The 17,487-nt window shown below is 40.8% G+C and overlaps 1 pseudogene; it reads right to left on the bottom strand.

The window, feature by feature from the left end:
- Positions 1-10,195: 10,195 nt before the first annotated feature.
- Positions 10,196-14,754, bottom strand: LOC132519132 (lysosome-associated membrane glycoprotein 1-like; annotated as a pseudogene).
- Positions 14,755-17,487: the final 2,733 nt, after the last annotated feature.

The following is a 17,487-nucleotide window of genomic DNA, read 5'->3' as shown; positions in this document are numbered from 1 at the left end:
GATGGAGCTTTGGCTGTGATTCAGAAGGCTTTAAAAGCCTTTGTGTTGTGCCCTTTCAATAGGTTTTCTATCTTTCCATTCCCTTGAGTCTTTTAGGGGTAAGAGCAAGGCCTGAGTCAGGAAGATAAATACATGAGCAATTTATTAAGCTGTGTTCTAGTCTTTAAGGAGATTTCACTTTCTTTTGACCCTTGTTTCCTTATTTCTGCTCATCTTCTACTGTAGCCTCTGTGATGGTAAGATCTCATGAACAGGGTATGTGTTCCTGGAAATGGCCTGTTTTTCATTTAGGCCAGAATTTCTCCAACTGGTATGTATTCTTTGGCATCCCAGAATTCTCTGTGAGAAATTAAAATTAACTTGAGTGCATTCTGTAGCTTTTGGAAGCTTTTATCCTAGTGCTCACATTTCTGTTGTGTTCAGAGGTGTGTTCTCATCAAATAAAGCCCAAATAACAGCACAGGATGCTATAGGAAGGAAAGTTTTGCAGTACAGTAAGTCCCCTACATACAAATGAGTTCTGTTCCAAGAGCACGTTCATAAGTCCAGTTTGTTTGTAAGTACAACAGTTAGCCTAGGTACCCAACTAACATAATTGGCTATATAGTACTGTACTGTAATAGGTTTATAATATTTTTCACACAAATAATACATAAAAAACAAACACGAAAAATAAAGAGAACATGTTTAATCTTACTGTACAGTACCTTGAAAAGTTTAGTAGGACAGTACAACAGCTGGCATACAGGGGCTGGCACTGAGTGAACAGGAAAGAAGAGTTACTGACTGGAGGAGGGAGAGGAGATGGGAGATGGTAGAGCTGAGGGATCGTCAGCAGTAGGAGACGGAGGGCAAGCTGCAATTTCACTCACGCCTGACGGTGATGGCACAGGTTCTGGTCCCTTGATTCAATTCTATCTACCCTCTTGGAAAAATGATCCAGTGATGTCTGGGTAGTAGCTCTTTTTTCTCATCATAGATGACATGGTAGCACTGGATTGCATTCTGAATGGCTGCTGCAACCCTCGTGTACGGTTCTACCTTCAGGTCCTGTGCCTCAAAAACTAACAGTGTCTCCTCAAATAAAGAAAATCCCCTTGTCATTTCCTGCGTCATGAATCTCTTCACTTCTTCAGTTACTTCTTCTTCCTCTTGTCTCTCTTCATCCTGTCTCTGGGCCTCCAATTCTATCAGGTCTTCATTAGTCAGCTCCTCGTGTTGCACAGCAAGAAGTTCAATGAAGTCGTCTTCTTGCAGGTCCAGCTTCAGCTTCTCGCTGAGGGTCACTAAGTTGCTGAAGACCTCTTTGGACTCCTCATCCACCTTCTCAAATCCATGAAAATCGTGAACAAACTGCGGGCAAAAGTTCTTCCAAACCCTATTCATGACGATGGCCGTAACTTCACGCCAAGCAAAATCAATGTTTTTTATGGCCTTGTAGATGTTATAGTGCTTCCAAAATTGTCACAAGGTTGTTCCAGATTCGTCACTCACCTTCACTGACTGATGAAAAGTGTGACATAAATAATATTTCTTGAAAATCACTGTAACTCCCTGGTCCATAGGTTGGATGAGCGACATTAGTATTCGGTGGTAGATGCAGTACTTTGACGTTGGGATGAAAGTTGTCCATGAATGGAGGGTGGCCCGGAGCACTGTCGAGGAGCAAAAGAATGTTGAATGGGACATCCTTCTCTAAGCAGTATTTCTGTACCTCAGGGATAAAGTGGTGGAAAAACCAGTCCTGGAAAATGGCCTGTGTAACCCAGGCTTTGGGGTTACTCTTCCACGCAACAGGAAGAGCCCTTGGTTACATTTATAAGGGCTCTTGGGTTCTCTGGATGATAAACTAAGAGAGGCTTCAGCTCCATATCGCTGGAAGCATTGCCACAAAACAACAGAGTTAGCCTATCATTTGTTGCTTTATAGCCTGGCATCAACTTTTCCTCTTTACTGATAGAACTTCAGTCTGGCATCCTCTTCCAGTACAATCCTGTCTCATCCACATTAAAACCCTGCTAGGGTAAATAGGCACCTGCATCAATAATTTCTCAATGCATTTCAGGAAATTCCCAGGCAGCTACCTTATTTGTACTCACTGCCTCACCACTTACTTTTACATTGTGAAGGTTGGCTCTAGCCTTGATCTGATGAAACCAGCCATGGCTGGCATTAAAAGATGCGCCCTCTGATGCTTCACCGTGTTTCTACTTCAGGTCTTCATAAAGGCTTTTACCTTTCTCTTGAATCAGCATTAAGTTGAGCGGAACCTGACGCTGATGCTGATCTTGCATCCACACACTGAGAAGTTTCTCCATCTCCTTCATCACTTTTCCATGCTTCTTCAGTTTTATTGTCGACATCATTGGCACAGCAGACTTCACATGTTCCATGATCTTGTCCTTGTTCTTTAGAACTATGCCGATGGTTGAATGATTCGTGTTATCTGAACGAGTGACATCTACCTCTTTTTCACCTCGTTCTACCCTCTCAATTATCTTCGCTTTTGTTTCCGTTGTTGTTGCTTGGCACTCCTTAGCAGTACCAAATACATCACCGCTGCTTTTATGCTTGCTTCCAGACATCCTGGGCTCGAAATAAAGATATTGCACTCTATGCAGTACTGCACAGTAAAGTACACAAAAGTACAACCACTTGTAGAGGATGCACGAACGTGACAATGTATGCCAGACACGTGAACTAACTTACGTGATTGGACATGTGAACTCACGTTCGCATCTTTGAAAGTTTGCACCTTGAAGGTCCGTACGTAGGGGACTTACTGTAGTTCAAGTAAAGAAAAGTGGGAGGATAATTGAGTCATTACAGAACACATGGTAGGACAGACTCTGTGGCAATCAGACTCTATTTTTATTGTAATTGGTAATTTGTTGGTTTGTAGCCACTTCTTTGTGCAAAACAACTCATTTCAGGAAAACATCTATATTTTTCCTCCATCATGCTCTGTAAACATCTTGCAGAATTACTTCACCTATAAGTAATGTGGCAAAAAATAATTTTTATGTTCTCTATCCCAGCAATCATCAGATAAGATACTATATTTCAATGCATTTCATATTCGCCATAATACTGATCGTTAAGTGAATAAGACAGTCCTGTCTTACAGTTATCACATGACATCTCATTAAATTAACATTTTATATTGCTTGAGGGCAGTTTGATTATGTATGAAATTTGATTATACAGACTGAGCAAATGGTGATGGAATAAATCTTCCTGGTCAAAAACTCAGTCTCTAGAATTAGGATGTCTGCATCCAAATCTTAGTTTTCTAGAGCCTAGATCATTTTACTACACAAGTTATTGACCACCTGTCTCTTAATTTCCTGATCTGTAAAATGATAATAATTTCTACTTCACAGAGTTTTTTTGAAGATGAAATTAGTGACACATGAAAAACAGTTATAATAGTGTTTGGTGTTATACTAATTGTTCAAAAAAATTGTTGTTGTTCAACAGTAGTGTTGAAGTTGAAATGTAGACACATTTTAATTCTGATTTTACATCTTTCTACCACTTCTACCTTTAAATCCAGCACTGGTGATTTAGGTTCAGTAAAACAGCATTATCTGTCACAGCAAAAATATTCATTTTAAATTTCATTTAATGGGTAAAGACGGTGCTGCCTTTGGAGTTAGGCAAGCAAGTCTCAGGGTGGGGGAGGGGGTCAGTATGTTCCGGGATGAATTTGGGAAAGTATTAAGAAAAAAATGTTAATGCTAGTTTGATTTGAATGGAACACAGGATTATATGGTACAAGATAGAACTGAAAAGGTAGCTTGTTTTAATTTATTCATTCATTAGATATTTAGTAAATATTAAATAAGTACCTGGAACTAGGAATATAAAAAACAGGGGACTGCCTGTCTACTAAACCTATAAACATGTCATTACAATTATTTCCAGTGTTTTGGGAACCCAAGAGGAGATAAGCCATGGAAGGGCCAAGTAAGGCTTCTCCAAAAGGGTGATTTGTCAGCTTGGTCTTATAGGTTAGCAAGAGTTTCTTTTTCATGTGGAAACAGAGGTGGGAAAAGCATGTCAGGTCAAAGGAAAGCAGACAGTATGAAAGATGACAGTGAATTCCTTGGTTTGAGATAGAAATGGTGGAAGGTGCCAATTGGAGTCCGACTTGAGACTTTATCTGGTAGGGAGTGGAGAGTAGTGATCAGAACTGAGGGAAATGAACCCAAGTGGGGAGAGGTCAACATTTCAATAGGTTATAAAACAAGACAAAAACAATAAGAGTATAAGATCTTTCTTTATGACAGAGCCAGTGAGGAAGGTGAATGTATTTTGAAGACTATTCTTTCTGTGTGTGTGTGTACAGCTCAGATAAATGTTTATTTTACTGAAAATATTTGCAAAATTACAATATAAATACATGATTATATTAAGATAGGATCACTAATTCTTTTAGTATCCTGAATATTGTAGAAAGAAGGGAATCGACAAGTAACTTGAGAGGTTAAAAAGAGGGAGAGATTCTTTTTCTTTTTTATTCTTTTTTTTTTCTGAGAATGAGTTCAAAGGGAGAGAGAGAGAGGGCCCAGGGATCAAGGAGAAGGGAGTACTACCAAAAAAGAGGGAGTTGTGCATGGAGGAGTGAGAGAGAGAGAGAGGAGAAGGAAGACAGATGGAGGGAGAGAGATTAAATATAGGAAAGAGAGAGAGAAAGAGAAGTACTAAAAGGAAGAGTTAACCTTGTAATATCTTATCCTCTCCACCCAGGCTCAGCTTCATGAGGACAAGAACCAAATTTATCTTGCTGTGCACTTAGTAGGAATTAAATAGATGCTTGTCTCAGAGGAGATAAGAGGGGCCTGGGTCATAAATAAGGAAAGGATGGTCTGTGAGACTGCTCAGGTTGCCATAACAGAGTACAAAGACTGGAGGCCTTAGACAGCAGAAATTTACTTTCTCACAGTTCTGGAGGCCGGAAGTCTGAGCTCAGGGTGCCATTATGGTCAGGTTCTGCTAAGAGCTCTTTTTCAGGCTTGTAGGCAGTTGCCATCTTGCTGTGTGCTCACTTGGCCTTTCTTTGGAAAGAGACAGAAGCCAGGGTCGGGGTGAGGGGAGTCTCTCAGAGATTCAGAGAGCCCTCTCTGATGTCTCTTCTTAGGAAAACATTAATTTTAACAGATCAGGGACTCAGCCTTATGACCTCATTTAACCTTAATTACATTTATAAAGGTCATGTCTCCAAATACAGTCACATTGGTAGCTAGGGCTTCAACATATGGATTGGGGGATGGGACGTGGGGGGAGGAACACAAACGTTCAGTTTATAACAGATGGGTTAGGCTGTGAAATAAGAGGGACAGGAAGGGTAAAGAATCCTTGCAAGAGAATAAAGAATAATTAAGTTGTTTCATTCTTTCGGCATTAAATTTAGGCAAATTAGGGAGGAGAGCTGAGCTGCAGCTTTAAGGCTCTGGAATAAATTCAGAGGAGTTGCTACTGGGGAATTATGGACTTATCTATGCATTGTTTTCTAAACTTACCAGATTAAAAGAATCAACTAGAATATTATTTTAAAAGCCAGTTTTCATTGGCGATTGTTTCTCTGGGCCTGGGTTGAGGTTCTAAAATTTTTAACAGGTCTCTAGAGAGATTTTTCTAGCTTCCAGCTGTGGGAAACTAGAAACCACAGAGAGAGGAGGTTAACTAAGAGTGAGTAAGAGGACTGGAAGGTAAAGGTTGGGCTCAGGTCGAGGGGCGAAAGGAATCAGAAGTGTTGGTGAGAGTGCAGACAAAAACGTTGATCCCTACATTGCAGGCTGAATAGGGATAGGAGTGAAGCCAAGAAGGGAGAATAGGCTTGGACAAGGAAGAAAGATTAAGGGGCTATTAGTCCTAAAAAATAATGAGGGTGTGTTTACTGGGAGACTTAAAGAGCAGGCAGTTATAGTAAATGATTTCAGAGATCAAGGTTTCACTAGTAGCGTAGATTTCGAATCTGTGTCGACATGAATGCCATGGGAAATGACCTAATAGTTCTTCTGGCTTTACTTCCTTCAAATCCATGATCTATAGTGCTGCCAAGGAGTTCTTTTTAAAAGGAATGATCATTTTCTTCTGTGGCATCAAATACTTTCCTCACTCCCTTCTGTCTAAGGAAATCCCAAAACCCTTACCATGGCATTCAGGGTGCTTCTTCATTGCCTGCAAACATTTTATACCATTAACACCTTACTACCTATACATCCTTGAAAATGCTTCATTCATTCATGTTATGCCTTTTATCGTGTACTTTCCTCTGCCAGGTCTACCTGGAAAAACGGCAAATTCATTTTTGTTCTGTAAAATGTAGGGAGGTTTTGATAAACTATTCCTCCTTCCCATGCCCACCACACGTTAGCTCATCTTTTCCTTTGTTAGCCTACTTTTGTATTACGTATGTGCTTTCGTTGTTGATCTTAACACTTTAGGGTAAGGGTCACAAACCAAATATCTGCAGAAGGTGTGCATTTAAAATAAATGCCAGAGATAGGTAGGATGAAAGAACTTCATGCTACTTCATGGTACTTGTATTGTACCTAAGTATAACACCTACAAGTTAAACTGCTCTTTTAAACATCGTTGGTGTAACAAATCAAACAAAACACATCCAAGGTACATAGAGTCTTTCGCTACACAGGTCACAGCAGTTATGAAATGAGAGGTCCACGTTGAGAAGTAGCAAATAAGAAAAGCAATTTCAATTTCTGGTCAAAGGGAATTACATGTGTAAATAGAATGACATGATTAATTCAGCGTGGCATTGTAGGATAACAATGCCCCGACAGATTTCCTGATGTATGTGTCTCTTACTCAAAGAGGCTCAAAGAAAACTAGCGACACAGGATCACTACTTAGCAAGGAGATGAAAGGATGGACTTTGAACTGCGATGTAGAGACCTATAGAGTCCAGCTGTCACTTTGTTGGCTCTGCCATCATAATGGCGTCTACAGTGTCTGAGAAAGACCATGTGATTTTTCCCAAAGTTATAAATCTTCTTCTGTGATTTATTTCTCTGTGCGTGGACTGGCTGGAGTCAGCCTAGAAGACCCTTAAGAGAGTGTCTATGGAAGCAGGACTTGCAAGAATCCTTTCAGCTGCATCAGCAAAGGACAACTTTCATGTTTTTATCTTCTGATGGCTCACAAATCTCTAACCCCGGCCAAAATTTCTCTCATGAGCTTCAGAGACCGATATCCATCCAACTCCCTCCTGAACATCTCTTAGATGACGTTACAGGCATTTTAAACTTAATATGCTCACAACTGAATCTCATTTCTCCATCACGGAAAACAAAAACAAAACACTGCTTTACTTCATGATTCACTTAGCTGCCCCATCCAGAAACCTATGAGTCATTTTGGAGAACTCCATTCTTCTCCCTTTCCTTATCTAACCAATCACAAAACCTCTTCAATTTCTCATCCTAACTCTCTTTTAAGTCCACTCCCAGTGATATAATTTCAGCTGGCTCAGGTAACTGACAGACTGAGTCCTGGCTCTTTTCCAATCTGTTTTTTTACATTGCAGTCAAAGTGATCTTTCTGAAATGCAAAGAGTAGCTCAAAGCTCTTTATCTCTTACTTCTCTTAGAATGAAGGTTCAGGACTCCTTAATACAGTCAAGAAAGCCCTGCTTAATTTGTCTCCTGGTTGTCTCTCGAGCATCTTTTCTGCTATTCCCTCCCTCACCTCTCAGCTACTTGTTGATTCAACAAATGAGTGCCTTACTATGTGCCCAAAAGTGGGGTAACAAAACAAGCAGAGGAATGATAGACATTTTTTAAATTATATAAATATAGAATTGCACGTCATGTTAAGTATTATGTAGGAAAAGTAGAGGGCACATTGAGAGAGTATTAGAGAGTAACGTAATTTATATTACGAGATGTTACGCAGGGACCCCAATCCTGACATTCCAGCCGTAGCTTTCCTGAAAGAGCTATGTCTTCACACCTCTGCGACCCTCTTGTCCATCAACCCACTAACACCTGCTTATCTATGTCTCAGCCTATATGGTACTTCTTCCAAGGAGACAGCCCTGAGACTCAAAGCCTAGGTTTGCTACTTCTCTGTCCTCTGAAGTTTCCTCATCAGTTGTATTGTCCTTTTAGTTTCCTTTTCTGTAATTCTGCGATGCAGGGACTCTCTCTTTTGTCACATTGGATCTTTACCTTCTAGCACAGTGACTGTTACAGAGTAAGCCCTCAATAAACATTCCCTGAATCAATACATGGAAGTACTGCTGACACTGACAGAGCTGAAGAAATTCTAGGGAATTCATGTTCATGAAAACTCTGCCTTTTACCACTGACCCCTAGAATTAAATCTTAAAATCTTTCTCATGTCCAATTTGCCCAAACATCAACCCTATTTGTATTAATTGTTTGATATATGTCAGGTGCCTGACAACTGCAAGAGGGGAGAAGATTGCAAGTTGTATAAATGGATAGGTGTAAAGGAGTTACTACTTAGGACCTAAGACCTGTGTCTTTATTATAAATATAATCTTGTTCTATCGCCAACTATTTTATCTACTGGCAGCCATCTTCAGCCCTACCTGTCCATGAGGCATCAACAGTTTAAGCCCTTATTTATTTGTTCTTACATTAATCAACCGAAATGTGGCAATAAAACCCCTGCAAACCTGACATTTGAGAAGCATCGGTACTTGTGAAATAACATTTGTGAACAGTTGAGGAGGCATTATGGAGATAGTGGTAAGCTTTAGGAAGACTACATAAAAGGGCTAATGGGTGAAGTCAATTTTTCTGAAAAGGAAACAATGCATAACCAAATGACTGCCTTTCTGAATCCAGGTGTCATAAACACATCACCTGATGTAAATCATGTTATTGGTTGAGAACAGATTAAACAAATTCATACAAATCAGCCAGTTTCCACTTCCTTAACATCACTTCTTGGTTTACCAGGCCTGGTGGGCACTGGGCTGGCCAGTGGCTCATAGCCTTGGTGATCGCCAGACCTTGTGGAATTCTGTAGCTGATGACCCTCACACTTTGGGCCTTTCCTCCTGCACTTCACTGTTTAGCAGAAGACCCAGCATGACTATATTTTAAAGTTAGGAGGAAAGGCCTATCCATCTCATCTCACTCTACTGCTCAATGCATGTAGAACACCTGTGATGTAGCTCACAGAATTCTGATTGACACACACACATAATCTCTTGCAAAGGAAAGTGGGAGACAGAAATGTGAAAAGGTCAAGTTTAGGTTTCACAGTGATCTGTTGAATTTTAAAACTCAAAGATGTTTTATAAGAGGAATTTCAAACAGCATGCTATTATTACCTAAACAACTTATCTCTATGCTTTTACTCATGTTGTTTCCTAGAATGCCTTCTTGTGTCCCTCAGCATCATCGTATTTTATGTTTAAATCCTACCCACCTACCCTAGCTCAAATGCCAACTCAACCACAAAATCTCAGATTTGCCCAGCAAGAAGTGATCTCTCCCTGTCTGTATGAGACCTTAACTTCTGACACAAAGTGTATACACCTGAGCTTTCCTATGGGTTAAATTTCTTGAAGGCTTTGTATTTGGTAGGTGTTTACAAATATTTCTTTTTTAAAAAAAATAAATTTATGGGCTTCCCTGGTGGCGCAGTGGTTGAGAGTCTGCCTGCCGATGCAGGGGACGCGGGTTCGTGCCCCTGTCCGGGAAGATCCCACATGCCACAGAGCGACTGGGCCCGTGAGCCATGGCCGCTGAGCCTGCGCGCCCGGAGCCTGTGCTCCGCAACGGGAGAGGCCACAACAGTGAGAGGCCCGTGTACCGCAAAAAAATAAATAAATTTATTTATTTATTTATGGCTGCATTGGGTCTTCGTTGCTGCCTGCGGGCTTTCTCTGTTGCCGCAAGTGGGGGCTACTCTTCCTTGCGGTGCGCAGGCTTCTGATTGCGGTGGCTTCTCTTGTTGCAGAGCATGGGTTCTAGGCACAAGGGCTTCAGTAGTTGTGGCTCGCGGGCTCTATAACACAGGCTCAGTAGTTGTGGCACATGGGCTTAGTTGCTCCGCGGCAACTTCTTCCCCTACCAGGGCTCGAACCCGTGTCACCTGCATTGGCAAGCGGATTTCTTTCTTTCTTTCTTTTTTTTAACAAAAAGACTTTTTATCAGCATCCTTAGGGCAACGCGTCGCAGGAGGGGATGCTCCTCGGCACACAGGCCACCCAGCTGCAAGTGATGAATCAGAGTGAAACGATTATTGTACACAGTGCAGACAAAGGATCACCCCAAACCTCCAACAGAAGGAAAACTACTTTACAAAAAAGTAAATAAAAACAACGCCCATTTTTCTATTTTAAAAGGGGCAAGCTCTCGAGTGGCAGAGAGTGGAAAGCCCGAGGACCCGGCGTCCTGGAGTACCGATGCTCGAGGGGCCAGCCTCTCAGATCTGCTTCTTCGTACTACTGCTTGCTCTACGATTCTCGTTCCTACTGATTTCTTCAGCGCGTCAGGCTCACAGCCTCCATCAAAGCATTAAGACCAGAGACTCTCCCTTTGCAAGGCTTACACCTGAGTAAAGAGTGAAGCGATCAAACACCAGAATCTTAAAAAGCCAAATGACAGTGGAGCCAGTGCCCATTTAGAAAAGCTCTCTTACCCTCCACCCCCTTCCAGTCCTACTTTGGTAAATATTAATGTTTAACCAGTTAGCAAAATATTTAACCCAGTTAGCAAAATTAACACCGTCATTTCCATAGTTGCTCTTTTGTGAATAGTAACTGTGGCCGGATGAACTTCACATTGCATAAAGCAGATGTGAAAACCAGTTTGCAAGAAAGGGTGCCTCCCTCAACAACAATCTAAGCCCAGGGAACCGGCCCGAGGCCCTGCAGCTGCTGCTGATCCGAGGCGGGTGGGGGCGGCCGGCTAGACGGCCTGGCAGCCCGCGTGGCTCCTTTTCCGGCCAATAAGGTAGGCGATGAGGACGCTGAGGACCAGCCCTGCCAGGGCGCCGCCCACGGCGATGGGGATCAGCATGCTGTTCTCACGCAGCTGACAATCCTCCACAGGCCCAAACTTGTCCCCGTCCACGCGGAACGCCGACCCACACCCTGAATAGGTCTAGGTGACCTGCACGCGCTCCTCAGCGTTGCCCTCGTAGGAGTTCCCGGCGGCTGCCTGCAGCGCGCTCAGCGGGCGGTGGGCGGCCTTGAAGGCGGGGTCTCCGGCATCGGGCGGAGTCAGCGTCTGCTGAACTCCGTGCAGGAAAACCCGGCTGCAACTTGCGTTAATCGCAAACTGGAGCGCCAGGAGCTGGTTCCTGCTGCGGAGCTCCGGGGTCACCAGCTGGGCTGTGCAGCTCCCCTCAAAGGTGGTCTTGTTGGGGTTGATGCTGAACTCTCTGGTCACCGTTGTGTTGTCCCTCGTCCTGCAGGTGACGTTCAGCTGCAGCCCCATGCTGGCCAGCAGGCAGGTTCCGCTGGTGACGCTCACGTTGTACTTGGACCCCGAGGGTCTCTTGGGCGAGGACTGGGGCGGCGCCGCCGGGGTGGGCGGGGAGGGCCAGTCTTACAGCGCGTCTCCTCCCTGCAGAAGCTGTTGTTGGAGAGGTAGGCCTGGAGGGTGGCGTCACGGAGCCCGATGGTCACGTTGCGCATGCGGATCTGGTTGCTGCTCACACACCTGTACCTTTTATTTATGTCTGCCTTGGTGTCGGTTACGGATTCCACAGTCTTGATTGCCCTGGAGCTCGAATTGGAGAAAATCCCTGTATCTGACACGTTATAAACAAAACGCATCAGCTGGACACTAACGTGTTGCATTTCGTGTGAAACTTGGGAGGGTCAGCATATGGCCTCTTCCAAAAGCCATCAGGAGACTGGAGACAGAAGCATTCCCTTTGGGCAGGCGGATTCTTAACCACTGCACCACCAGGGAGGTCCCCAAATACTTGCTGATCGAATAAATAAATGAATTACATGCTTAGGTAGAGTAGATGACCTCAAGTGTTCTAGAATATTGAATTAAATCCTTGATTTTGAAATGTCAGGATTCTTTGTAACTTTCTGCTACATAGGGGAGTTCATATTTCAAGCTTATAGTTGAGAACACTTCTCTGACCTCACAGCTTCCTTCTCTTTCCCCTGTTTCTTCAACCATAGTTTTAACCAGTTCTGTTTATTGAACTGGTTAAGTTTGGTCCCGCCTTAGGTGATTTGTACTAGCTATTTCCTGAGTCTGGAATTCCCTCCTGTCAAATTTTCTCTCTCTACATGACAGGAGCTTCATCATTCAGGTTTCAGGTCAGATACTCCTTGCTCAGAAAAGCCTTACTTAACTAAGCTAAATTAGCCTAGTCCATCATACCACCGTGTTTGATTTTCTTTATAGTATTGACTGAATTTATCTTCTCTGTTTTTTTCCTAGTTTATTTTTCTGCCGTCATTACATTGAAACTTCTGTGGGAGAAGAAATCTTGTTTGTCTTTGTTGGTATAGGGCCAGCTACAAGAAGAATGTTTGAAAATGGAAGATGCTCAATATATAACTGTTCAATGAATGGATGAATAAAAGAACAGCTTCCAAATAGAAGTGCTTTTACATATATTTTTAGTGAAAAGCATCAGGGCACACCAAAGCACATAGTTTTAGATGCTGAACTTTCACTGGGGAGGTGGCCTGATTTAAATTCTCTGTCGTATAGGAACTTGAGTCATAGCATCTGTAACACCTTATTAAACGTATTGTTTATATCTTAAAGACAGGGCAGGCCCTTGATAATACATGTATTCACCTGCACTTAGCACAGTACTTCATGGCATTAAGTGGAACAAATTAAGTAAAGGATTAAGTAAATGCAGCTTGACTCTCAAACTCTGATTTATTTTATTTATTACTTATCCAATTCTTAATAATAATAGCTATCATTTTTGGAACAGCTACTCACTAGACAGGTGTTTTATATCCTTTATATTAATTCTTTTAAATAACCCTTTAAGGAAAGATTACCATAATCCATTTTAAAGATGACTCAAGCAACAAGTGATTCTTTGCCGTTGGACCGAGGTCTAGTTTCCAAAATTCATAATCTTAGTTTAATCAGTCAATTGCCTGTTCTTACTAGACTAAAAACATTTCAAATGTACTTGACAGTCAGCTTATTTGAACATTAATTATTATCTCAAACTTTGCTAAATACTTCCTAATTCTCTTCATAGCAAATAAATAGTTTGTAGCATGAATCTGTTCTTAATATCTAAACAAATCTATGGAGGTTTTTGCTATACATCCAACCTGTCATTTTTAATAGTTTAATATAAAAATAGCTCTTTTGTGATTGTAAAAAAAATAATATAGTCATTGCAGATAAAAAAGCTCAAATAATACAGAAAATATGGAGAAGAGAATACAGCCTAAAATTCCATCTAAAGTATATATAAAATTTTACATAAACTGAATCAAATTGTATGTGATATTTTCTTGTCTTTCACTTAGAATTATGTCATGCTATTACTTTTACAAAAAAAATCTAGGCACTATCATGTATATTTGGATTTTTATCTGTTTAACACAAATGGCACAACTAAAGGTAAATCAGGCCACCTCCCCAGTGAAAGTTCAGCATCTAAAACTATGTGCTTTGGTGTGCCCTGATGCTTTTCACTAAGCTACCTGAGTGAAACCCATTCTGACTTCATTCTGAAGTAGTTCAACTAATCTAACTCTACTAAAATCTAATTGGTTTAGTTTATATTGTCAGGTTTATCATCATATATGCCTTCTCTGAGGCAAAAAATCTACAGAAGTCTTAAACTGGGAACTGTATGCATATTTATTCGACAAACTACAAAGAACTGAAGCAGACTGGTTTTTATTTTTTAATGCTTTCTCTTTTCTGCTGCCTTTCAATTTTTGACAAAAACATTTTTTCACCAAAGGTCACAATAATGAAGTACCATTGGTTACTCCTTCCTTTCTCCCTGTGTCCTTTCTCTTTCACTTCATCTGCCACTGTCCAATCTTAGAAGCCTGAACCCAGGCTATTACAATTCTCACATGAATTTACCCGCTCCAACTCATACTGTATATATCATATCATTATCAGACAGATCTTCCTGAAATATCTATTTTTTATAAGATTATACCCAAGCATCTTAATCAGACATTCCAAGTCTTCCATAACCTGGGCTCAGCCTACTTTCCACCTCCTCTCTACCTCCCGGGCTCTGCATTACATCTAGGCTACCCTACACACATGTTCTTTCATCCAGTACCCCTTTCTAGGAAAAATGTTCCCTAAGTCTTTTGTACCCTTTAACACTAAAATATCATCTTCTCCTGAAGTCTCCTGTGACTACTCCATCTAATATATTTCTATGTAATGCAGGTATCTTCCATATAATTCATTCGTTCCAGAATTATATTTATTGAATATTTACTATGTACCAGATACTGTTCAGGGCACTGGGAATATATCAGATAATAAAGTGGACAAAATCCTCTGACTTCATGGAATTTGTGCTCTTATGGAGAGACAGTATACATAATATACAAGGACAGTGTATGGTACAATGTGATAAATGTTATTTTTAAAAATTGAGAGGGAAAGAGAGGGCATCAGGATTGCCGGTGAGTACTTCCAGTAATTAACAAAATGTTAAGTGTATCCTAGGGGTAGGCAAACTTATTCTGTAAATGACCAGATAGTAAATACTTTACACTTTGTGGACCGTGTGGTCTCTGCCATAACCATTCAACTCGACCATTTTAGCACAAACGCAGCCTGTGTCTCAATAAAACTTTATTTATGAACACCGAAATTTGAATTTCGTGTAATTTCCATGTGCCACAGAGTACAATTCTTCTGTATTTCTCAACTGAAAATGTAAACGCCATTCTTACTTTGTGGGCCATACAAACACAGACGGGGGGCCAGATTCAGCCCATGGCTTATAGTTTACCAACTCCTGTGAACACCATTGAAAGGCTGAGATTAGTGAAGACTTGGGGAAGATAACAGAGTGAGCACGTGGACACGTGGGAGTAGAGTATTGAAGGCAGAGGGTATAGTCATTGCAGAGTTTGTGAGACAAAGACACACCTCCAGTGTGGCTGGTACAGGCAGAGTGAGAGAGAGAGGTAGGAGATGAGGGCGGGGCAGCAATAAAGGTGAGAATGGATAATGCGATTGATCTACATTCACAGGTGACAACGATAGGTTCTTAGACCTGGAAAAGGAAACTCTTAGAGACTGTCTAGCTCCTGGAGAGCCAGCTTTGATTGGCGTACTGTCAACAAAGATTCTGAGACCACACGGTCTTAGCCAGACCACTTCTATGATCAATTAGCAATGCACACTCGGGTGTGAGGGCTATTGGTTGCCATGCATTTGTGTTCTTCATCTAGTCTACCCATCGCATTTTCACCACTGGGACACACTAAGCTGTCAGCTGTTTACATGACATACTCAACATTATCATCTAATTAATAACAGGAATTCTGAGTGCCAGATTCGTGATCTTCACTGTATCTTGGTCCTTCCCTGTTTCAGTTTTTACACTTAGGGCAGTGATCAATAGATATCTCTCCTGGAGAAGCTGAAAAGATACTAAACTTAAAAGCTGTATAGAGATAAGAATTACCAATGCAAATTTTATTCCCTTAGCTCTATAAAACCTTTATAGTTTCTAAAGTACTTATGTCTTCATCTTATTTGAGTTTTAGGGTGGTCCTAGGAATCCTTATTATCCCATAAAACGATCCCAGGGCCCTAAAATGAAAAAAGCAGCCCTTCCAGGCAGCTCTTAAATTGCATTTTCTTGTGATCGCTGATATTTTTTTTCACAATTCCACGTATAAAGTTTAGCTTAAAATTATTACCAATTTTTTTCATAATTGTTACTAAAATACTTCTTAGCGTATTTAGAGCAAAAGGAAGGAAGAACCAACATTTCCAAAATGTTCAATGATAAGCTTAAAACTGCCATTCTTACTGTGCATTGTGGGGAAAAAGAGAAGGAGTTCATGCTGAGCTACTGTGATGACTAATGAAATTTTTATTCTTTTCAATAAGAAGAGCTTTAACAATTAGGCTGTGTTATAATGAAATGTTCATTTGTCCAAACTCTGATTCCTGGTCCATCAATACCTCTTTGTGAGAGGTACATCCCTAAAATATGCCTTTGTCTTGAATGGAATGCAACCAGAGGCGTTTGGTGCAAGGACTCTCAGTAAGGCAGCCTGAAATGAACAATGGGCTTCAGAAGACCTAAAATTAAAATGTATATATATTTTTCCTGTACCATGTGTTATTCATTTGTCAGATATTCACCTGACTAAATATCTAAAACAATGAGTAAAACTTCACATTTTAATATGATTATAAATAAATGTTCAAAAATCCAAATTGTAAGGGAAGTATATTTTACGTTCTCCATATCGGTATAAGGGACATCTGGAAAATACTTTTTTGTTGTATAGTTTTAAGGGATTTCAGTTCAAAACTATCTAATGATTTTAAATAGCCCACACTTTCCTAGACATATTTTCGGTTTTATAATTTGATTATAAGTGTTCAGTTTTTCCCCATATGTTTCTAATGCAGCTGGAATCGATTGGGATCTATTTTAATCACGTTCTTGTTCTTGTACTACTTCATCTCCTCTCATTGCTATTTAACATTTAGGGAGTGCCAACAAAATGTTGGGTCTGTATTAAATATGACCTTAGTCACAGTGGGCTCACATTTCCAACACGACAGGAAAGAATGTTGTATTTATAGAGAATGTACATAGCAGAGAATGGAAGCGACATGATAATAATTGGGGGGAGTAAGTTGATTCTGGTTCTTTTCATAGCTTGAGATAATTCCAAAATGTCACTGATGGTGCTAAATGGGGACATTTTAGCAGGGATGGCATTTGCGTAGAGTAGTGGAGACTGTCAGTCTCCTGGAGATGGAGAGAAGTGAGGCACAGGCAGAAGTGGGATCAGGGAGCAGCAATGACAGTAAGAAGGGTTCATGACACTACTCATTCATCTTACACTGTTTTATGGTCAACCCATGGCTTCATGGACACCTAAGGAGTCTTTGGTCTCCGTTCTGCTATCTTTATCTTCCAACCCATGTTAGAGCAACTAATGGGATACTGGAACCATTGGGCCTAATTATTTTCTCATGGACAATGCTTATGTTCTGTTTTCCTGGAATGAGATCCCACTTTTTGTATGTAGGTAATTTTACACACATACACACACACATACACACACACACACACACACACACACACACACATGCTCAGTGAAAGTCACCTGCTCTGAAAAACTTTTCAGGTATCTACAGTCTGAATTAAATGTCCCTCATTTGAACTCATAGTATCTTGAGCACACTTGCATTCTTACATGATTATATGTGTTTTTTTTGATTACATGTACTTTTAACATATGATTGTATCCTTTTATATTTTTCTAAGTTTCTCTTAAAAATTATAAAATACTTG

The sequence above is a fragment of the Lagenorhynchus albirostris genome, chromosome 4 (assembly GCF_949774975.1).
Source record: "Lagenorhynchus albirostris chromosome 4, mLagAlb1.1, whole genome shotgun sequence".
Taxonomy (NCBI): Eukaryota; Metazoa; Chordata; class Mammalia; order Artiodactyla; family Delphinidae; genus Lagenorhynchus; species Lagenorhynchus albirostris.
The sequence above is the reverse complement of the archived record's forward strand: the minus strand, read 5'-3'. Positions and strand labels throughout refer to the sequence as shown.